The following is a 24,421-nucleotide window of genomic DNA, read 5'->3' as shown; positions in this document are numbered from 1 at the left end:
ACTCCCTTCTGTGTCACCCTTGGGCTTGGGTTAGCCCCTTTTATTCACCCCTTGCTTAGCCCTAAAACAATTATGTTCATTTCTTCTAGACTGTGAGCCCATTGTTGGGCAGGGATTGCCTCTATTTGTTGCTGAATTGTACTTTCTAAGCACTTTGTATAGTGCTGTTCACTCAGTAAGTGCTCAATAAGTACGATTGAATGAATGAATCCATAATTTATTTATTTATATTTTTGTCTGTCTCCTCTCTAGACTATAAGCTCTTTGTGGGCAGGGAACATGTCTACTGACTCTGTTGTAAATTTCTTAGTTCAGTGCTCTCTATGCACACAGTAAGCAAGAAAAAAGTGTTGCTTAGTAGCTGCCTGTCTGCTGCATGATCTTGGGCAAGTCACTTCACTTCTCTTTGCCTCATTTGTGTCATCTGTAAAATGGGGGTTAAGACTGTGAGCCCCATAAGGGACATGGACAGTGTCCAAACTGATTACCTTGTATCTATGCTGATACTTAGAACAATGCCTGACACTTAGTAAGTGCTTAAGAAATACCATTAAAAAAACCCAACTAAACACTCAGTAAATACACTTGATTGATTGATTGATAAATCAGAGGAATAGGGTGGTAGTGTACAGAAAAATTGGTGAGGTACTTAAAATGCTGTGAAATATACTGTCTCTGTCTCTCTAGGATATCAAAGTAAAAAAAGAACTCCTCTTTTCTCTCTTCCAAGTCACGTCTCATATCTCCCCACATCCACTCAGCAGGAACTAGTTTTCAGGACCTGTGAGATCCCACGCACCGTAAGACATTCAGAAGTAAGTCTTCCTGCATTGCTCTGCTTCCTTTCTCGGGTTATAAACACTGATGTTGAACAATGTAATACGACTACCACGCCTAGTTGGTTTTAGTCTTTGAAAATCTAGACTTCAGACTGATTGAGGATTTCTCTATTGAATTCTTTCAAGCTTAGAAAAATATAAACATGAAATGTCTAAACCCAGGTCTCCAGTGATGAGCAAGGAGAAAGCAATGCAAACCACAGCTACGCGGTCATGAACCTTAATGGCTCAAGTTCATTCATTCCACGGTATTTATTGTGTGACCAATGTTTGGGGCTGCATAGGGCAATGCACCTTTTGGGAAAGGATTTCTGCATGATAAATCTTCTTTTCTAGCCGGAATCTTCATGGTACCCAACATGAGTTTACAGAAAGAGCTCAATGCAATAAGCGCTCCGTTTGTAATCAAGAAGCAGTAGTTTCGTGTAATGGCCCTATGTAGCAGTATGTCTGCAGGTTGACAGAGAGCACGGTGGGCTTTTCAGGCCCAAGCTCATCCTTTCATCCGTCTGAGCCCACTGTTGAGTAGGGACTGTCTCTATATGTTTCCAACTTGGACTTCCCAAGTGCTTAGTACAGTGCTCTGCACACAGTAAGCGCTCAATAAATACGATTAATTGATTGATTGATTCTGCTGTTCTGGGAAGCCACAAGGTTGTCTCCGGAATCCAAGCTGTCTGAGAGTGAGAGTAGAAGGGTAATCTGGAGTCCCAGTTTACTCCCAGCCATCAGCTGCCAGTCAGATGGATTAATTAATTAATTCAATCATATTTATTGAGCGCTTACTGTGTGCTTTGCAAAGTATACTAAGCATTTGGGAGAGTATTCCTGAGGCAAAGTAGAGGATTGTACGAGCACTCATTCACAGTGCCCAAAATGTAGGCCAGCTTCTCAGCTCATATGGACATGATGAATGGTTCAACATCCCCTTTTGATTTGAGAAAGCTCCTTGAGGGCTCTGTTATCAGATTGGGGAGAGTCCCAATATCACAAGGGACCCACAGCCTATTTTTTCCCCATTATACAGATAAGGAAACTAAGGGGTGATATGATTTGCCCAAAATGAATTAATTAATTATGGTATTTGCTAAACTCTATATGCCAAGCACTGTACTAAGTGCTGGAGTAGATACAATCAATTATTCCATCAATCAGTGATATTTATTGGGCATTTAATGTGTGCAGGGCACTGTACTGAGCACTTGGGAGAGTACAATATAACGAAGTTGGTAGATATTTTTCCTGCCCACAAGGAGTCACAATCTAGAAGGAAAGACATACATTAATATCAATAAATAAATTACAGATATGTAAATAAGTTTTGTGTTGCTGAGCATTGGGGTGAATATCAAGTGCTTAAAGGTACAAATCCAAGTACCAACGTAATATGGAAGGGAAGAGAAGTAGGGGAAGTGCGGGCTTAGTCAGGGAAGGCCTCTTGGAGTAGGTGGGATTTTAGGAGGGCTTTGAGGGTAAGGAGAGTAGTGGTCTGTCAGATATGAAGAGGAGGGAGTTCCGGGCCAGAGGTAGGACATGGACAATCAGGTTGGTCACGGACCCTGTCCCACAAGATTACACCCATTGTGCCAATATCAGAGCGGGAACTCGAACCCTGATTTCCAATTCTGTGATCTTTTCACTGAGTCCCCAGGAACACTTCAAGATGTCACGAAATATTTTCTTTCATTCAGTTAACTGCCCTGTGTTTCAGAATGTCTCTTGAGAAAGTATTCCCCAATGAAAACTCTGCAAGTTTCAACTTGAAAGCTGAAGCCCTTTTTCTTCCCACCCTTTAAGAGAAATGGGTCTTGTGATTGTTGTGATCTTTATTTTTGTAAGTTTCCAGCTCGCATTCACTAGTTCCCTTGGGGACCTTTTGGAGAGACTCTGGTGCCGAGGGTTGGATGCCAGAGATGGCGTAAACCATTGGAAGTTGAGGAGCAATTCCGCTCTCTGGCCTTTAGTTGGAGGGAAGATTTCGATGGAGTTGAAGGAGATAGTTTTCACTCCTCTGAGTCCCAGAGGGTGAGCTTTATAGCTTATTTTTCTGAAGAACAAAACCTATCCAGATAGCATTCACTTTCAGCCCAAGAATAAGGCTGTTTTGCCACATCACAGGCTACCTGTTGGGAATGTCTGCAAAAACAAAGCTTTTAGACCTCTCTAAACTCAGAGCAAATGGAGGTTAGGGAAAAAGAAATCAGATGCCATTTTCGGAGAATGAAATGAGCTATCTTTGTGGCGATCCTAAACCTTGCACAAAGCAGAGTTTCTCCTTGGGATAATATTTCCACACCCAAAATCTAAATAAACTTCCAAAAAGACACACAAACCAAAAGGAAGAGAGGTCAAAGTAACCAAGGAGAAGACCACAAGGCTCCTTATCCTGCTCCAGATCATAAAAGAAATGGCCAGGTATTTACATACAAAAGTATTTGCATTAGAACACCATGAAACAGTTAATAGCTTTGAAATGCTAAGGAAGTCAAAATATAACAAATTGAATTAACCCCTGCCTGTGAGACTTGGAGAATCAGAGTAGATTCTTCAGTAAGGTTTTCTACTTAAAAATTCCCAAGAAACCTCACTATGAACTGGACTCATTACAAAGTTCTACTTAAAAAGAAATGTTTCAGAAGAGGTCATAAGCATGTGGCTAGAGGGGAACTAGAAGACAAAATATATTCAATCAATCATATTTATTGAGCACTTTCTGTGTGCAGAGTACTGTACTAGGTGTTTGGGAAAGTATAACAGAGTTGATATGTATGTTCCCTGCCCACAATGAGTTTACAGTCTAGAGGGGAGACAGACATTAATATAGCTACATAAATTGTGGATATGTACATGAGTGTTTTGTGCTGAGAGGGGGTGAATAAAGGGTGCAAATCAGTGCTTAGAGCAGTGCTTTGCACATAGTAAGCGCTTAATAAATGCCATTAAAAAAAAGTGCAAGGGTGACACAGAAAGGAGCGGGAGAAGAGGAAATAAGGAAGGCCCCTTGGAGGAGATACACTGTCAGTAAGATTTTGAAACAACACGGCCTAATGGGTAGAGCATGGGACTGGAGTCAGAGGACTTGGGTCCCAATCCTTAATCTGCCAATTGTCTACTATGTGACCTTGGGCAAGTCACTTCAGTTCTTTGTGCCTCGGTTTCCTCAACTGTAAAATGGGGGTGATGGACATGATACTGGATATGGCTGGATATGTCCATTCCAGCCCTAAGCTCGCCTAGAAAAATCTAACTCAAAATCTGTCAGGCAATGTGGGATTGGGAAGTTTCTTCTCCGTATTTTTTGTTTTGTCACTTCCTTCCTCGCTTTTCCCCTGTGACAAACACATTTTAAATAGAAACCTAAGTAGTTCTGTGAAGCAAGCACCTAAGGTAATAAAGTTGATTTACACGGCTTGGTGATTTATGATTGACTGATTTAACTAAATGAAAATGTCCTACATCTCCAGCTTCCTTGTGTGCTTCCAGACTGAGGTACAGCATGTACTCCTGGACGAAGGGATTGCTCTCTATCGAAATGAACCCTTCTTTTAAATTTGACAGCAACTGGCTGGTGGGAAGCCTGAGAGACATAACCTTTTTAGAAGCCAGTCTTCATGGGAAAGGTTTTTGTGGATTCTTTCTGACTGGACTGAAATATCTTTCCCACAATTTCACTTCTGTGCTCAAAAATGATGAGTGTTAAATTTCTTAATGAATAGTCTCTGACTTTTTGCCAGAGGAAGGAAAAATAACAGCTTCAGGAGACCACATACAAAAAAAAACCCATAAAACAAAATGAAACAAAAAAAAACCATACAGGAAAACACTTTCTAATCTCAGTTGAAGAAATGTGAGGTGTTTTGAAAAATGTATTCACCTCAATCAGCTACATTTGTGTGATCCTGGGAGCCTGGGAAATCATTAGAGCTCAGTCAGCCCGTTTTAGTCATTACCGCCTATTGACCTCTGGATATTTCATTTCCAATACCTCTTCCACTTTTTACTGAAGACAATAGTCATCACCATGGAAACTAGGGGAGTTTGGTAAACATATCGGGCCAGAATCTTGGAAGATACCTTCCCTCAAAACTTTACTTCTGTTCATTTGTCAGGAATGATCAAGATAAATGGACATAACAGATATTTTATCCTAGGTGCACTGAAAAAGGGGTACAGTTCTTAAACCTGGTGTCCTAAGACCCATGTTAATGAATTAAGATAAAGTTGCCTACAGTGTTTAAGCCTGCCATTCACACCATTCATCACAGGGCAAAGATTTTGCTCTCAAGATTTATGATGATTAAAGGGTTGCCATCAAGACAATACTCATTTATGATAATAATAATAATAATGATGGCATTTGTTAAGCACTTACTATGTGCAAAGCACTGTTCTAAGTGCTGGGGAGGATACAAGGTGATCAGATTGTACCACGTGGGACTCACATCCCCATTTTACAGACAAGGTAGTGGAGGCACAGAGAAGTTGAGTGACTTGCCCAAAGTCACACAGCGGACAATTGGCGGAGCGGGATTTGAACCCATCACCTCTGACTCCCAAGCCCGGGCTCTTTCCATTGACCCACACTGCTTCTTAATACTTGGTATTTCAGAGACCCATTTATCATGGGAGTTCAACAAGCCTTAATTCTTTGAGCCGCCTAGCACCATGTCACAGAGAATTCTTTAAAAAAAGAAAGAAAACATTCTTAGCTCGGAATTAGCTGACACACAGCTGACAAGTGGCAGAGTCAGGATTAGAACCCATGACCTCTGACTCCAAAGCCCGGGATCTTTCCACTGAGCCACCCTGCTTCTCAACAAGAGAATTTATCCAACCTCCTAGACTGTAAACTCATTAGGGGCAGGGAATGTGTCAGCGAATTCTCTTGTATTGTACTCTTCCAAGTGCTCAGTACATAGTAAACAGAGTAAGCACTCAGTAAATACCATGGATTGATCGACTGATTGATTGATTTGGTTACCACCCTTGGTCAAGAGGCAGGTAGAAAATGCCTACAAAATGACTAGGCTAATGGAGCCATTACCTCACCTGACTCATTTATTAGGAGAGGGTGGATCTGTAATTGACCCAGGTCAAACTCACTTTGGTTAAGCAAAAGTTATGGTTGTATTCTTGGTGCATAATAAAAACTGTAGCTGCTTTACCTTTGCATCAAGAAGAGATTTGGGGGTGAATTACAGACGGGGGGAGAAACAGACAAAAATTATGTCTCAGGATAGTGGTTTGCTACCATGTTCAACATTGTATCCTAATTTCAAACAATAGTTCATGGTTTTGTTATTGTTCTAAAATGAACTTTCTGAGTCAAGAAATAGATCCTTAAATTGAATCATCCAATAAGACCTAGAAAAAGATAATTAGCATTATTCCTTTTGATAGAGGAAAGTATTCAAGCTTCAATTCTGTTTTAATGCACTTTTATGTTATATTCTTTAAGGAAAATAATGTGGTTCTTCCCCTCTTTTTTCATTCAAGAAAGAGAATTTTTTAAAAAATATTCACTGTATTGCCTAGCACTCTATTAAGGGCTGGGGAAGATACAAGCTAATCGTATTGGACACAGTCCATATCCTACGTGGGGCTCACAGTCTTAATCCCCAATTTACAGATGAGGTAACTGAGGCACCAAAAAGCCCAGACTGAGCACCCTTTTTCCTCTCCTCCTCCGCATCCCCCCGGCCCTACCTCATTCCCCTCCCCACAGCACCTGTATATATGTTTGTACAGATTTATTACTATATTTATTTTACTTGTACATATTTACTATTCTATTTATTTTGTTAATGATGTGCATCTAGCTTTATTTCTGTTTGTTCTGACGACTTGACACCTGTCCACATGCTTTGTTTTGTCGTCTGTCTCCCTCCTCTAGACTACGAGCCTGTTGTTGGGTAGGGACCGTCTCTAGATGTTGCCGACTTGTACTTCCCAAGCGCTTAGTACAGTGCTCTGCACACAGTAAGCGCTCAATAAATACGATTGAATGAATGAATCATTCTGACTCCCAAGCCCATGCAATATCCACTAGATTTCGCTTCTTCCACTAAACAACACTGCTTCTAATGTATAAGATAATCAGATCCAACACAGTCATTCTAAGGAGAGAGAACTGGTATTTTATCCCCATTTTACAAAGCGGGAAAATGCGAAACAAAGTGGTAAAATCGATCAATCAATCATATTTATTGAGCATTTACTGTGTGCAGTGCACTGTTCAAAGTGCTTGGGAGAGTACAACAGAGCAGAGTTGATAGACCCTTTCCCTGCCAACAGTGAGCTTACAGTCTTGCGAATGTCATACTTCAGTCTCCTCTCTAGATTGTGAGCTTGAATTGGGCAGGGAATAACAATAATAATGATAATGGCATTTTGGCTATAATAATTAATAATAATCAATTAATAATAATTAATTAATAATAATTAATGACATTTATTAAGCATTTACTATGTGCAAAGCACTGTTCTAAATGCTGGGGAGGTTACAAGGTGATTAGGTTGTCCCACGTGGGGCTCACAGTCTTCATCCCCATTTTACAGATGAGGGAACTGAGGCCCGGAGAAGTAGAGTGACTTGCCCAAAGTCACACAGCTGACAATTGGCGGAGCCAGGATTTGAACCTATGACCTCTGACTCCCAAGCCCGGGCTCTTTCCACTGAGCCATGCTGCTTCTCCAATGTGTCTGTCTATTGTTATATTGTACTCTCCCAAGTGCTTAGTACAGTAAGCACAGTAAGGACTCATTAAATATAACTGAATGAATGAATAATAATAATAATAATGGCATTTGTTAAGTGCTTACTATGTGCCAGGCACCGAACTAAGCACCATGGTGGATACAAGCAAATTGGGCTGGACCTAGTCTCTGTCCCATGTGGGGCTTTCACAGTTTCAATCCTCATTTTATAGATGAGGGAACTGAGGCCCAGAGAAGTGAAGCCACTTGTTCAAGGTCACACAGCAGACAAGTGGCGGAGCCAGCATTAGAACTCATGAACTTCTGATTCCCAGGCCTGTGGTCTATCCTCTACGCCATGCTGCTTGAATGAATGAATGAATGAATGAATGGCAGAGCTGGCACTAAAATCTGGGTCTCCTGACTCTTGAGCCCCTGCTCTTTCCACTAGGCCACAGTGCCTTCGGGTATCATATTTCCCCTCTCTATTAGGTGCTCCAGGGAAACCAGGAAAACCCTAAGTAGGTGAGATTATTGTTCTTTGAGGTATGACACACAAAACTGTTCTTACTACCCTACTGAGAACTCACAGAACTCACCTCCTCCAAGAAGCCTTCCCAGACTGAGCCCCCTTTTTCCTCTCCTCCTCCCCATCCCACCCGCCCTACCTCCTTCCCCTCCCCACAGCACCTGGATATATATATATATTTGTACAGATTTATTACTCTATTTTACTTGTACATATTTACTATTCCATTTATTTTGTTAATGATGTGCATATAGCTTCAATTCTATTTGTTCTGGCAACTTTGACACCTGTCTCCATGTTTTGCTTTGTTGTCTGTCTCCCCCTTCTAGACTGTGAGCCCGTTGTTGGGTAGGGACCGTCTCTATATGTTACCGACTTGTACTTCCCAAGTGCTTAGTACAGTGCTCTGCACACAGTAAGTGCTCAATAAATACGATTGACTGAATAAATGAATGAATGAATATAGCTTTAATTCTGTTTGTTCTGATGACTTTGACACCTGTCTCCATGTTTTGTTTTGTTGTCTGCCTCCCCCTTCAAGACTGTGAGCCCATTGTTGGGTAGGGACTATCTCTATATGTTGCCTACTTGTACTTTCTAAGCACTTAGTACAGTGCTCTGCACACAGTAAGTGCTCAATAAATATGATTGCATGAATGAATGAATATAGCTTTAATTCTATTTGTTCTGATGACTTTGACACCCGTCTCCATGTTTTGTTTTGTTGTCTGTCTCCCCCTTCAAGACTGTGAGCCCGTTGTTGGGTAGGGACCATCTCTATATGTTGCCGACTTGTACTTCCCAAGTGCTTAGTACAGTGCTCTGCACACAGTAAGCGCTCAATAAATACGATTGAATGAAGGAATGAGTTACTTTAAAATCTTTCCCACGTCACTGGGATACAGGCCTTAGTTTTCAGTTTTGCTGTAACATCTAGAGAGTCTTTAAGCCATCTGAGCCCAAACTGAGACCACATACAGGGAAACTGCCAGCTCCACCATCTGGTGTGATCTTTAAAAAAAGTCCTGGCTTCCTGAGAAATTGAATGTCCCAAGAGGAGCCAAGGCACAGGGACAACTTGTGAACCTCAAATAGACATTGCACTTATTTTATTATATAACCCATGGCATGGCATTTAATGGGAGACGAGTTCTGACCTCACTACTGTTTTAGTTTCAGGCTGTGGTTCAAAAAAAATTGCTTCCCTCTGAATTGATTTGAGTTCAGACCGTGCTACATTACCTCCCTCACATCCTCTGTACTCACCAAGTTCACAAGGACATCTATGATGTTCAAAAAAAATTCTTTTGTTTGAAACATCCTGAAATAGTTGACCAGCCCTTCCCCACATCAAATGCAATCCCCTGTTTTTATTTATTATTTTTTTAGGAAGTATGGTAGTCAACCTCATGGCTGGCACATTGATAGGATTCTTTTTTTCCTTTTTAATTATCCACGGGGTGATTTTGCCCAACACCCACATCCTGAAGAGAATAAAATGTTTTAATTCCTGAGCAGGACTGTTTCCAGCTTCAGTGCTCACTTCTTCCCTTTTAAGGTTACTCTGATGAAATATCTGAAGGGGATTCTAGTATGTTACACTGAGAAATAGCATGGCCTAGTGGATAAAGCCCAGGCCTGGGTGTCAGAAGGACTGGGTTCTAATCCTGGCTCTGCCACTTGTCTGCTGTGTGACCTTAGGCAAGTCACTTACCATCTCCGTATCTCAGTTTCCTCATCTGAAAATTGAGATGAAATTTCAGTTCTACCTCCCGTTTAACAGGGAGCCCCAGGTGGGACAGGGACTGTTTCTGACCTGATTATCTTATACCTACCCCAGTGCTTAATATCATCATCATCAATCATATTTATTGAGCGCTTACTGTGTGCAGAGCACTGTACTAAGCGCTTGGGAAGTACAAGTTGGCAACATATAGAGACAGTCCCTACCCAACAGTGGGCTCACAGTCTAAAAGGTTAATACAAAATTAAGCTTTTACCAAATACTCCAGGTGAGGGGGAAAGGGGTGGGGTGGGGAATGAATAAAGAAATGGATCCAGAAGGTGAACTTTTAGGAGGAATTTGAAGAATAAAAATGACATTGTACTGGGGAAGCCAATTTTAAGGGGAAGTACCAGACAGCATCGGGGGAAGCGTGAACAATGGGTTGGAGACATATCAATTAATCAATCAATCAATCAATCATATTTATTGAGAGCTTACTGTGGGCAGAGCACTGTACTAAGTGCTTGGGAGAATATAATATAACAGACACATTCCCTGCCCACATGAACGATTGGATGTGTAATTTGCGTTTGAAAATTTTCAGCTGAGCCATCGACTGGCTTTTAGTCTTGGCAGTTTGGCATAGCTTCTTTTCACCTGAGTGGAAGGTAAAGTACTTATTCACTCTGAAAATAGAGTGCTTATATTGGCTCATTTCCAAGGAGCAAGATAATTACAAAATTATATCCTGATATATTAAGCTATTGCTGATTTTTTAATATTGCTTAATTCTTAAAGGTTCTTCCATTCACTGACAATTACTCTGTTGTTGCTTTCTATGAGTCAATTCATTGTGCAGACTTCTGACATCAGTACAACCAGTAGATTTCGCAAAGTGATACAAGCAGTACTGATGCAGAATGTTTTTAAATAGCTAGTAAATAATGGTTGCTAAAATAAACAAAACATTTACTATATTTGGACAGTTTTGGGATTATTTTAGGGAGATGTAAAGTCCCTGAGCAGAACAGACTCCTCCTCTTCATCCTGAAAAATGCTTCCCGTTCAGATTCTGCACACGCAAAACTCACATTTTCAACCTCCAGCATCCTCTGAGACCTTCAGGATGAAGTAGCCTTGTTGGCAGTAGTATATTGTTTGGTAAATGAAAATATAGGAGATGAGTTTATTAAGTATAGCGTTCTATCAATCCTTACAGGAATGACATGATTTTTGGACCTACAGCTCTGAAAGCTACAAGAAAATGTCACTGATGATAGAGATCTGAATTCAAGCATTCTGGGTGGGTGGAAAAGGGATTCCTTTCAATAAAATAGGAAAGGAGTCCCCTGAAAATTGTATTTTTCCTATTTCATAATAATAATAATAATAATGGAGTTTATTAAGCACTTACTATGGGCAAAGCACTGTTCTAAATCAATCAATCATATTTATTGAGCTCTTACTGTGTGCAGAGCACTGTACTAAGCACTTGGAAAGTGCAAGTTGGCAACACATAGAGACGGTCCCTACCCAACAGTGGGCTAAATGCTGGGGAGATTACATGGTGATCAGGTTGTCCCACGTGGGGCTCACAGTCTTAATCCCCATTTTACAGATGAGGTCACTGAGGCACAGAGAAGTTAAGTGATTTGCCCAAAGTCACACAGCTGGCAACTGGCAGAGCCGGATTTGAAACCCCTCCAAATATAGTCCTATTTATTTATATTCCATACACAGGTTTTACATATCCAAGAGGAGTGTGGGCTTGTCATGTTACCCATCCTGCTTGAAAAGTTGTGGCAGTGGTGGAACCCCTGCAGTAATGCCAAGGTGTGGGCACCTACATTGAAATTAACCACCGCAGGACTGACATAGTGTTCCCTAAATCAAGTTGCAAGGAAAAAATGGCAATCCCTAAAATCTATTTAATGTTCACAAGTGAGTTTCTTTCTTCTGCCAAGTGAACAGTCACACGTAACGCTGAAAATTAATTGCATTTTCATGGATTAAATGATCTTCTCCTTTCCCAGTCCTGCATGAGCTTCTTGTGAAGTCACACGAGCTCTGTTTGTGGAGAGGGCAAATGAGGATATGTGAACAGGCCATGTGGGTTCAATTCATTAGTAATTGGTTTTTAGGGGAGCAAGCGATGGGAAATACCCAAAATACCCTCCTGGGAGGCAATCAGTGGATCAGACATCCAAGAAAATCAGAGTCTGAAGGGTTTGACCAAGACTAACTCATTATCCAGAATGTTTACACCAATCTCTTGTATCTGGAGCCCTGAAGTCACTTTTTTGAATCTTTACCGAAGGAAATACTCATTAGAGCATGTGAAACATCCCCAGAGTAAACCAATGTACATTATTGCAAGGATTCTTAGCCCACTTCTAAATGACATGTCTTACCTTCTTTAGTCTACTTGAGCCTTTGATGGGTCCATTCAGGACTCAGGCCCAGGGTTATCGACTTTATAGATAAATGAGTTCAGTTTTATTTGAGAATTATGACAATGGTAGTAATAATGATCATGGTTTTTATTAAGCACTTAGTACAGTGCTGGGAAAGGTACAATGCAATTGGATCAGACAGTCCCAGTTCCACAGAGGGCTCACAGTCTAAGGGAGAGGGAGAATGGGTATTTAATCAACATTTTACGGATGAGGGAATTGAAGTCCAGAGACGTTAAGTGGTTTGCCCAAAGTCACACAGCAGGCGAGTGACAGAGCCAGGATTAGAACCCAGGTTCTCTGACAGCTGGGCCCACGTTCAGTAAGTCAATCGTATTTATTGAGCACTTACCGTGTGCAGAGCACTGTCCTCAATGCTTGGGAGAGGACAACATAACCATGTAACACAGCCCCTGCCCATAATCTCTCCATTAACCACACTGCATCTCTGACTCACACTAATTTCATTTGGCTTGGATTTGTATTATTCATTTTATTTTCTCTGAGCCTGATCCTCCTTTTAACACCCTGGCCATATAAGCAAGGGGACCACTGGTGGCTTAAAGGACCCAGACTTGAATTATATCACCTTGGTGCAGTCCAAACCAAATACAGTGAATGTTTTGGAAGTGAACTGGGAAAGAATACAAGTTATATCTGCAGCGAAAGACAAGGCTCTTGTCTGGAATCAGAATTGGCCATCTGCAAAGCCATGAGATGAGCCACCACATCTTCGCCAAGGGCAATTTAGAAAAAGACAGTTTCTAAGGGGGAAAGCTCATTCAGGCTGCTAGGCAAAAATGACAAATTATTTTCCCGGGTTAGATTCACAAACACCAGCAAAAATCTGAGGTTTCTCATGCAGATCAGTTTAAACAAATCAAAAAGAGTTCACAGAGGTCCAGACCCAAACCATTTGAAATTTCAAGCCTAGAACTTGATCGCGAATCCAGTTGGAGAAATGTTGAGTTAGGTCACTGCCTATGCTAAGCTGCCAGGCTAAAGGAAAGTAAAAAAGGAGTAAGAGAAAGCAAGCAGACTCAAGATCCAATAACATGAAATAGATTTCTTTTCTTGACATACTGTTTTTCCCCTTATCCCTGTCTGATATCTTGCCTTGTAATTGAACCTTTTTAGAGAAAAAATACAGACATGAGGAAAAGATAAAAAAAAAAAAAGATAAAACTTGGTTTCCAGAATGAGATCTAATCTAGGGCTGGATTGAGTCCAATTTGACATTATTATTTCAAAGAATTCACTGGCATCTGAGCCTGAAATGTCCTGCGCTGCTCTGCTTTTCTCAGTTCCTTTCCCTTGCAACAGCTCAAGGGGTTTCCGAAGCAGCCAAGCTCAACGGAGACTGCCGTGAAAAAACAAAAACAAAAACAAAAAAACTGCTCCTTTTATTTAAAGTCTCATTTTTATTGTACTCCAGAAAAACAAAAAAAAAACATTTCCAGGTTGAAAAAGGTTAAACTGACGAGCTGAGAGTCTTCAAATTGGCCACACTGACAAGCCTCTAGAAAACCTGAGGATGCACCTGAGAAAATAAAGATAGATCTTTTATACCAACAAAGGAAAACCCTTGCAAAAAATAATCCTAGCTTTATTAAAGTCGCTAATTTGCGTCGAGTTAACCAGTACAGGAAAAGAGTTGGGAAAGGGAACTACTTAACCATAGGTTATGAACCTGCTGCCCGTTTCAATTAGATGCTTCCTATTCCTGTTCCAGCAATTGGAGAAAACCACCAACCATTCCAACGATGAGGATCAGATCTCAATTCACTGAATCCTCTTTCTGCTTCCCCTTCTCAGGCAGAGGATTGTGGCCAAGGTGGACGAAACAAAGAGGTCCCCAGGAATAATAAACTGTACCAACAGTTGAGGTCTGAAGGAGAAAAGAAAATATTTTAGCTTTAAGGTAAATAGGACATTTCCTCCCTAATGTAATAAACTTAAACTTACTCCATAAATACAATTTGGTTATCTGGACAATTTTCTGTCGTAACCTACAGTAGAAATATGTATAACATATGTGGAACTTTGCACAAATTGCACAGATTGGAAGGCAGCACTTACCATTGGATCTTTATTGATTCTTAGTGCTGTCTGCCATTTTTCTCATTTTTTTCCTAAAATGACCCAAATCACTCCCCTGTGATCACGTTTGAAATTGGAAGGGGAAATGGGTTATCTTGCGCTATATAAATAGATTTCAATTCTCCCTTTCCAGGCTAGCCTTCCTGAGCAGAGAGGAGAAATGAATCTTCTTCTGTCACTCCTGAATTCTCTCATTTCCCCAACCATCACCTGAAGCCTTAAGTTAAAGAGATGACCCCCTCTGGGAGGAAGAGGAGGGGTCTCATATGTATACTCAAGGGACAGGGATAAGTGGTCCAGGGGAGTGAAAAATGAGCCAGTGTGTGCCGTCTGTAACCTCCAAGTAGCTCCTTCACTTTTCTTTGTCAAACCAGGACCCCTTTAGGGTCTGTGCACGACTCATATGATAAAAATAATAATAATTGTGGTATTTGTTAAGCACTTACTATGTGTCGGGCGCCTAAGTGCTGGGGTGGATACAAGCAAATCACGTTGGAAACAGTCCCCTGTCGTGAGGGGCTTACCGTCTCCATCCCTATTTTACAGATGAGGGAACTGAAGCCCAGAGAAGTGAAGTGACTTGTCTAAGGTCACTCCCACACCCATGTTCTATCCACTATGCTGTGCTGCTTCTCCGGATGCAGATCCAAGTGGATAGGCGACACAGAAGAGAGAGGGAATAGGGGGAAAATGACTTAATCATGCAAGGCCTCTTTAATAAATTAAGACTTTAAAGGTGTGGAGAGTGGAGGTCAGAGAGGGAGTTCCAAGTCAGAGGGAGGAAGTGGGAAAAGGCTCTTTGTACTTCAATCTCAACTATCTCTAAGGTGACAAAGTTGACATGAGCAGTGAAGTGCGTGGGCTGGGTGGTAATAGAAAAACATGGAGGTAAGATGGGGGGTGAGTCATTTAAGTGTTTGTAAGCTGATAGTAAGGAGTTTCTGTCTGATGTGGAGGTGGATGGGCAACCACTGGAGGGTCTTGAGGAGTTGGGCGTCGTAGATGGAACGGTTTTTAAGAAAAATGATCCGGGCAGCAGAATGAAGTAAGGACTGGAGTGGGAAGAGACAGGAGGCAGGGAGGTCAGCAAAGAGGCTGATCTAGTAGACAAAGCAGGTTAGGGTAAGAGCTTGAATCATCAGTGTAGCAGTTTAGATGGAGAGGGAACGGTGGAATTTCTTATGTCGTAAAGGTACAGCCGACGAGACTCGATGACAGATTCATTCATTCGGTCGTATTTAATAATAATAATAATAGCATTTATTAAGCGCTTACTATGTACAAAGCACTGTTCTAAGTGCTGGGGAGGTTACAAGGTGATCAGGTTGTCCCACGGAAGGCTCACAGTCTTAATCCCCATTTTGCAGATGAGGTAACTGAGGCACAGAGAAGTTAAGTGACTTGCCCAATGTCACACAGCTGACAACTGGCAGAGCCAGGATTTGAACCCATGACCTCTGACTCCAAAGCCCATGCTCTTTTCCACTGAGCCACGCTGCTTCTTTGAGTGATTTATTGAGTGCTTACTGTGTGCAGAGCACTGTTGAATCTGTGAATTGAATCAAACAGGCTTCTCCCGATTCCTCCCACAAGTCCCTGTCTAATTCAACCCTTTGCAGGACGGAAAACGTGTCTAAGGAGAAGAAGCAGTATGGCTTCGCATAAAGAGCATAGGCCCAGGACTCAGAGACCTGGCTCCAAATCCTGGCTCCATCGCTTGTCTGCTGTATGACCTTGGGCAAGTCACTTTACTCCAGTGGACCCCGGTTTCCTCATCTTTCAAATGGGTAAATAATTAATCAAGAATTAATATTGTTATGGGTAAAAGTCCTAATGAAAAGTATCCAGGTCTGGAAGACAGAGGACCTGGGTTCTGAATAATAATAATAATAATGATGGCATTTGTTAAGAGCTTACTACGTGCAAAGCACTTTTCTAAGTGCTGGGGGATACAAGGTGATCAGGTTGTCCCATGTGGGGCTCACAGTCTTAATCCCCATTTTATAGATGAGGTAACTGAGGCTCAGAGAAGTTAAACTAGGGTCACACAGCAGACATGTGGCAGAGCCGGAATTAGAACTCATGACCTCTGACTCCCAAGCCTGTGCTCTTTCCACTGAGCCACAGTGAATCTGGCTCTGCCATTTTCCTGCTGGGTGACCCTGGGCAAGGCACATAGCTTCTCTGTACCTCAGTTTCCTCATCACTTAGTGAAACTTCACTATCTTTCCTCCCTCCCTTCATAGACTGGAAGCCCCCTGTGGACAAAATCTGCTTCCAATGTGATTATCTTATGCCTACCCCGGTGCTTAGTAAAGTGTTTGGCATATAGTTAGAACTTAACAAATGCCACAATTATTATTATTATTATTATCATTATTATTATTATTATTATTATTCATAAATGCCTTTTGTCCAAAGATCACAAAGGGCTAGACATAAAGATTGTTTTTACTCATTCTCTGGATGAGTGTTACTGTTAAAGTGTGTTTTTGTGAGGGTTCCTTTTTTTTCCAGGGGGATACTAAAGATTTGATTGTAAACCACTACTAATGGCATCTCTATCTGCAGCCCTAAAAGTGTTGACACAGATGTTGGGCTAATCATTCACAGCAGAGAGCTAGTTATTCCCATCAAGGCTAAGATTAGTCTGAATTGGCATTCATTTCTTTCTTCTGTGAGTCTAGTTTGATTATAGATGATGTTTTGTTAGAGTGTAACCATGCAACCTTATAGATGATGTAAAACCCAAGAAAAACACAGATTCTGTGCCAAAATCAAATTAAGTACGCATCAGAAAAATGTGAGCTTAATTCAGGTTCAGGTACCATGAAGCTTGTACTACTCCATTGTTGTTAATGCCCTCAGGAACACTATAAAAAGCGACCTTGACATTAATATCAATTTAAAGTTGGTGAGCATGCCAGCATTTTTTCAACACCAACACTCAACTGGTTGTATCATCTCTATCGCAACCTTTAGTGGCAGGCCTATTCAACCTCTGGAAAGCTATGAAAAATTGACTGTGCACACTGAGCTGCTAAAGACCTCCTTATCTATTTTTAAAGCAGTGAATCTGTCACCATTTCTCTTTAGGTCTGTGGAGACCCGTGAGGGAGGCCAACATAAAGGTGCTTTATTCTTTGCCTTCTTTCCCTCTCGAGTGTGTTCTTTCTCTCTCGCTCTCTTTTTAATGGGATTCATAAAGCACTTCCCATGTGCTGGACACCGAACTAAGTGCTGGGGTAGATGCAAGATAATCAGGCTGGACACAGCCCCTGTCCCACATAAGGTTCACGGTCTCCAACTCCATTTTACAGATGAGGTAACTGAGGCACAGGGAAGTTAAGAGGGCTTCGGTTACACAACAGACGAGTGGCAGAGCTGGGATTAGAAGCCAGGTCTTCGGATTCCCAGACTCATTCTTTTTCCCACCTGGCCATGCTGCTGCTCCTCCTCTCTCTCTTTCTCTCTTCCTCTTCCCCTCCCAAATTTTCCCAATCTGAAGAGGCTTTTCAACCTGTGACTTAGTGGTAAGAGTGGAAGACTGGCTCTCAAGTCAGGAGAGACACTTCTGTGTGGCTCAGTTTCCTCATCTATAAAATGGAGATTAAGTATCTGTTCTCTTTTACCCTTAAACTATGAGCCTCATTGAATCTACCCAAGTTCATGGCACATATTAGACACTTAACAAATACGACTTTTACTGTTTCATAAAATATCTTGGAGCTATGGAGATGGGAATCTAGTAAGCGGAATAACGACTTAAAGCAGAACTTTCTGCAGAGATATTTTCCTATTATCGCCTTTATTATCTTCCTCCCTTCCTTTTCCCATCCCTCTCCATCCCAACCTTAGAAGATATGACCTGACTTGATTATGTTTTCAAATTATTTTGAAGGTTTCTTGAAGTCACCTTCTCCTTCTGGTTTCTGTACTCTTTCTAACCTCATGCTTCGGTCACCTCTGTTTTCTTCCTTCTCCTCCAGTGCATCCTGAATTCTTATATGCTTGGCACATAATGAGCTCTTAACAGATGTGATTGTGATTATTTTTATCATCATTGTTATTAATGTTATTATCGTTGTTATCATTAGTCCACGAATGAATGAATCTTATTCAAAATATTTCTCAGTAGCCAGTCTGGAAGCTTGTCTGAAATTAAAAGCAGAAACTGGAAGTATAGAAACCTGACTAGTTACTGAGAATAAGATTCTGCAGCAAAAGCAGCATGGCGTAATGAATAGAGCACTGGTCTGAGAGTAAGAAGTGCAAGGGTTCTAATCCCAGCTCTGCCACCTGTCTGATGTGTGACCTCGAGCAAGTCATTTCACTTCTCTAGGCCTCAGTTACCTTATCTGTAAAACGGGAATTGAGACTGTGAGCCCAACATGGAAGGGAACTGTGTCCAACCCAATATGCTTGTATCCATCCCAAAGCTTAGAACAGTCCCTGACACATAGTAAGCCCTTAACAAATACCACAATCATCATTATTATTATCTGTGCTTCTCAGTTGGTATCAATTCATTCATTCTTTCATTCAATCATATTTATTGAGTGCTTACTGTGTGCAGAGCACTGTACCCCCTCCTCCCCATCCCCATCCCTCCGCCTTACCTCCTTCCCCTCCCCACAGCACCTGTATATATGTATATATGTTTGTACATATTTATTACTCTATTTATTTATTTTACTTGTACACATTTATTCTATTTATTTTATTTTGTTAATATGTTTTGTTTTGTTGTCTGTCTCCCACTTCTAGACTGTGAGCCCGCTGTTGGGTAGGGACCGTCTCTATATGTTGCCAACTTGTACTTCCCAAGCGCTTAGTACAGTGCTCTGCACACAGTAAGTGCTCAATAAATACGATTGATTGAATGAATGAATGAGTAAAAGGGACTGTCCTGCCATGACTTACTCAGTTTAGAAGCTGGGCACACTGGACTGAGGGGAAAGCTGCCCTGTGGAGGGTGATTTATTTGGCTTCCAGGGTAGCTCAGCTTCCTTCCATGCTGAAAAAGACAATCCCAGCACCCTTCAATTGGTTGTAAACAGAAAGGAGCGGAGCTTTTTGGAGCTCAGGGTTTCCCAGAGCACAACTGAATTTCCCGCAGCTGACTCCAAACATGGAGAGTTAAGGATCAGTGTGACTGGCCTCTTTCCAACCTTTCAACACTTTCAACACTTCTTCCCTCCTCCCTGCTACAGATGTAGAACTTGGATTGACCAATACATGTGACCCTTACCAGCCCATTTTTCCGTTCATGTCAGCTTTTCTCCTTCTAGAATCTTCCTGTGAGTCCTAATTTCTTGAAATGAGTGGCACCTGCCACTCCATCCGGCGGCAGAGGGGGTCTAAGCAATGAGTGGAGAAGCTAAGGGGAATGACGAGACCTGGGTTTAAATCATCATCATCATCATCATCATCAATCGTATTTATTGAGCGCTTACTATGTGCAGAGCACTGTACTAAGTGGTTGGGAAGTACAAATTGGCAACATATAGAGACAGTCCCTACCCGACAGTGGGCTCACAGTCTAAAAGAGGGAGACAGAGAACAAAACCAAACATACTAACAAAATAAAATAAATAGAATAGATATGTACAAATAAATTAAATAAATAAATAAATAGAGTAAAAAATATGTACAAACATATATACATATATACAGGTGCTGTGGGGAAGGGAGGGAGGTAAGATGGGGGGATGGAGAGGGGGACGAGGGGGAGAGGAAGGAAGGGGCTCAGTCTGGGAAGGCCTCCTGGAGGAGGTGAGCTCTCAGCAGGACCTTGAAGGGAGGAAGAGAGCTAGCTTGGCGGATGGGCAGAGGGAGGGCATTCCAGGCCCGGGGGATGACGTGGGCCGAGGGTCGATGGTGGGACAGGCGAGAGCGAGGTACGGTGAGGAGATCAGCGGTGGAGGAGCGGAGGGTGTGGACTGGGCTGTAGAAGGAGAGAAGGGAGATTTAAATGAGATTTTCGTTGAATTACACAGGCATTTTAGAGATGAGGTAACTGAGGCACAGAGAACTGAGGCCATGTTGCTTCTTGAGTTCATGCAACCAACTAGGTAGAGAGGCCCAGGACTCGCATGGCCCTGAATCCTGGGACCAAGTTGCATCCCTAAGAAAAGATTTGATTCCCGGGGAGACTAGCTTAAATTTACAAATCATCACATTCCCCAGATATAGCCCAGCACCAAAACCAGTGACCAGAATCTGAGACGGTGGTAGCTCTTATTCTATGATGAGATAGACTAGGACAAATCTCTTTGGGTTTCTAATTTATGTACTCCAATGAAATTACTTCTCAGTTAATAGAGGAGTCTCTCACCCACCAAAACTTTCTCTGATTTGGGTGTTTAGCGGCTTTGTCTAATAGAGAAGGTCTTTCTATCAAACATTCAAATCATCCTTGTCTAAAGGCCTGTTATTATTTTTATCATCATCATTATTAATATTATTACTCCCTTCTTTAAATTCTTTAAATTTTCAAGGGCATTTAGAACCATCCCCACATCAGGCATGGATGCAATTGTGAGATGAGAAAGGTAGCAGAAGGGAGAAAAGAAATTAGAAACTCTAACCCATGGATGCTTCAGGGAAGAAAATTGAGTGTGTTTATGTAACAAAGGTCCAATTAAGCAACTAATTGTTCCTTTTCAAAGTTCCCTAGCCCTGGAGAAATTATGCACCTGTTCTGTGAGCGATACATGGAAATGGTTTTTCCTTTCCTGTTCAATAGAAAGTAATCTGAGGTGCCAGGATGTGTTCATTTATATGTTATTACACTATAGGAATAAAAGTGTCTTTGAATAGAAAACTCAAGCCCAAAGACATTATAATCTAGTTCTACAAATCACAGAGCTAGATTTGCTGGAAGTCTGCCAGTGCAAAGCCTTGTTTTCATCTCTTGGTGATTTTTGTTAAGCAATTCTTCTCATGGTTAGTGAGAATGGGGGATTTATTTTAGAAGAGATTGAAAGAAACTGGGCAAACATCTTAGGCATTATAGAACAAAGAAAGAGAAGTAGATTTCCATTTTACAAAATGGTTTTCTTCTTCCTGAGAGGGCAGAATGATAGTTTATTCGCCAATAGTACTTGAGTTATTATTCCTTCAAAAATACCGCTCCCCAGAAGTTCAGAGCACTTTTAACCTTTCTATTTTATTGTGAAATACTTACATTTTGGGTTGAATCATTTTTGTCTCCTGACCTGATCTCAGTCTGCTATTACACTTTCCTTGTAATAAACAAACAAATGCATTCATGTTTTCTACACATAAGAAAGCCACAGTAATATAATGGGTAGGGATTGTCTCTATCTGTTGCCGAATTGTACTTTCCAAGTGCTTAGTACAGTGCTCGGCACACAGTAAGTGCTCAATAAATACGATTGAATGAATAATGCAGATAGTATATGTTCTAGCTCTCCCATTGATAGTTGTTATCCTCTACAATCTTTAAGTAATCTTTAGGACAGACTATTCTTGCTTACGGGATGAGTGAACTCCCAACCCAGATCGGCTAGGAGAGTTCCAGAAATCCTTGATCTCCAACAGTCTTTCATTAAGTTTGTAAAATTTCAGTTGCGTGACCTCGGGCAAGTCACTTCATTTCTTGATGCCTCAGTTTCCTCATCTATAAAATAAGGATTAAATACCTGTACTCTACCTCCCTTAGACTGTGAACCCCATATTGGACAGGGACTATGTCCAATCTGACATAGTCCAATTCTGTCTAACCCATTGCTTAACGCAATGCTGGACACCTGGTAAGCACTTAATAGACATCATCATCATCATCATCATCATCATCATCAATCATATTTATTGAGCGCTTACTGTGTGCAGAGCACTGTACTAAGCGCTTGGGAAGTACAAATTGGCAACATATAGAGACAGTCCCTACCCAACAGTGGGCTCATTATTATTAATTGTTATTTCTACTCCAACAAGTGACTCTTGGAAATTTATGCTCGGTGTTCAAAACCTCTCGTGGGATCTAAGGTCGATTTTAAACTCCTCGAAGGCAGGGCTCAGGTCTATTTATGAGGAGGCACTAATACACTCAATGCACCCAATTTCTGGGGAACAGAACTGTATAGAGATTCTCAGAACAGTCAAAAGGGGCCATTTTGGTGAATGACCAGCTCTTAAAGATCACTGCCGTCTATATGGGAAAGATGCAGGACCACCTATATCTACTCTAGGGATAAAAGGGACAACTCTTTCAACCTCAGTCCTGTATCCTCAAGTTGTTCCTAAAAGGTAGGATATTAAAACTGATAAGCATAAGACCAGCTGGACAAAGCTTGTAATTTCCAATCAGATTGACCGCTCAGAATCCAATGGGATGGGATCTAGGGAAGAGCCTGAAGGCCATTTGAGCTTTAACTAGAGGACCCGATTGGTGGAAGCGAATTTAAGTGTCTTGTTCATTTGACTCTAGGATCTCTTAGAATCAGAGAATCCTAGAGCTGGAAGGAATTTCCAAAGATCATTTGATCCAGTACTGTGCATGAAATTTGGTAACTAAATCACGCAGAACATATGGATGCCTATTCTTTAAAAAAAAAAATCTCCAAGAATGCTGACTCCTCAATTTACCTTGATAGTCTATTCCTACTAATCAAGTGCTTATGTCCAACAAAAATATCTCCTGCTCCAATTCATCAAGCAGGAACTCCTGACCGCTGACTTTAAGACACTCCATCATCTCTCTCTTTCTCTCTCTCCCTCTTATTTATCTCTCTCTTCTCCAACTCCACTCCAGTTTTCCTGCCTCATTCCCCTCAAATTAACTTTTCAACTGTGCTACACCTCTGACCCCTTGCTTGCACTCTCTCTCCTGTCTAGAATTCCCTCCTTTTTCAAATACCTCACATCACACAGCCCTCGCCATCTTCAATGCTTCCTTGAAATCCTTCCTCCTCCAGGAAGCTTTCTCTGATTAATTCTCTTTTTTCTGGGTCATACACTATCAACAACCAACTCAGCACTTTAGTAGTAACAACCACCCAGAGCATTCTTGTGTCCACCCCAGTGCTTTGTACAGTGGCTGACACATAGTAAGCGCTTAACAAATACCAAATACTACTACTTGAGCACTTTTTATGGCATTTATTAATGCTTACTATGTGCAAAGCACTGTTCTAAGCACTGGGGAGGTTACAAGGTGATCAGGTTGTCCCACGGGGGACTCACAGTCTTCATCCTCATTTTACAGATGAGGTAACTGAGGCACAGAGAAGTTAAGTGACTTGCCCAAAGTCACATAGCTGACAATTGGTGGATCTGGGATTTGAATCCATGACCTCTGACTCCAAAGCCCATGCTCTTTCCACTGAGCCACGTTGCTTCTCATGTGTCCAGCTTTCCATTCTCATTAAGAAGCACCGTGGCCTAGTGGAAAGAGCACAGCACAAATATTGAGCTTACTGCAGTGCTCTGCAGACTGTAACTGTTCAAAAAAAACCTGTTGCTATATAGTATAATATTTGTTATGTGTTTATTATGGGCCAAGTATTATGTTATAGTCTGGTGTAGATATAAGATAATCCGGGAAGACACAGTCCCTGTCCCACAAGGAATTCACGGCCTAAAGGTGACAGAGAACTGATATTTAATGTCAACTTACAGATGAGGAAACTGAGCCACAGAGAAGTTAGGTGACTTTCCCAAGGTCACCCAGCAGGCAAGTGAGAGTCTGGGATCTGAGAATGAGGATCTGTCCACTAGACTGTGCTATTTTTCAATCCCCTGAGGCCATGGGGACTAAATGTTAAACATCTCCTCTTTTTACGCTTCGAGTCACCCTTTTAACCTCCTTTCCAGACAAAACAGTCCCAACCCCTTAAGCTTTTCTTCACAGAATGAACATGTTTTCCAACACTTTAATCATTTTTGTCACTCTTTTCTGGACGATCTCCAGCTTGTCTCACAGTGCAATGTCCAAAAATGGTCACAATACTAATAAGTGATGACTCCCTGTTGAGTAGAGTGAAGAAATACGGTTGAATGAATGAATGAATGAATGAATGAATGAATTCTCCCCAGCCCTTGGTTGTCGATA

The sequence above is a fragment of the Tachyglossus aculeatus genome, chromosome X3 (assembly GCF_015852505.1).
Source record: "Tachyglossus aculeatus isolate mTacAcu1 chromosome X3, mTacAcu1.pri, whole genome shotgun sequence".
In the NCBI taxonomy this organism is placed as follows: domain Eukaryota; kingdom Metazoa; phylum Chordata; class Mammalia; order Monotremata; family Tachyglossidae; genus Tachyglossus; species Tachyglossus aculeatus.
This window is presented reverse-complemented; position numbering follows the sequence as displayed.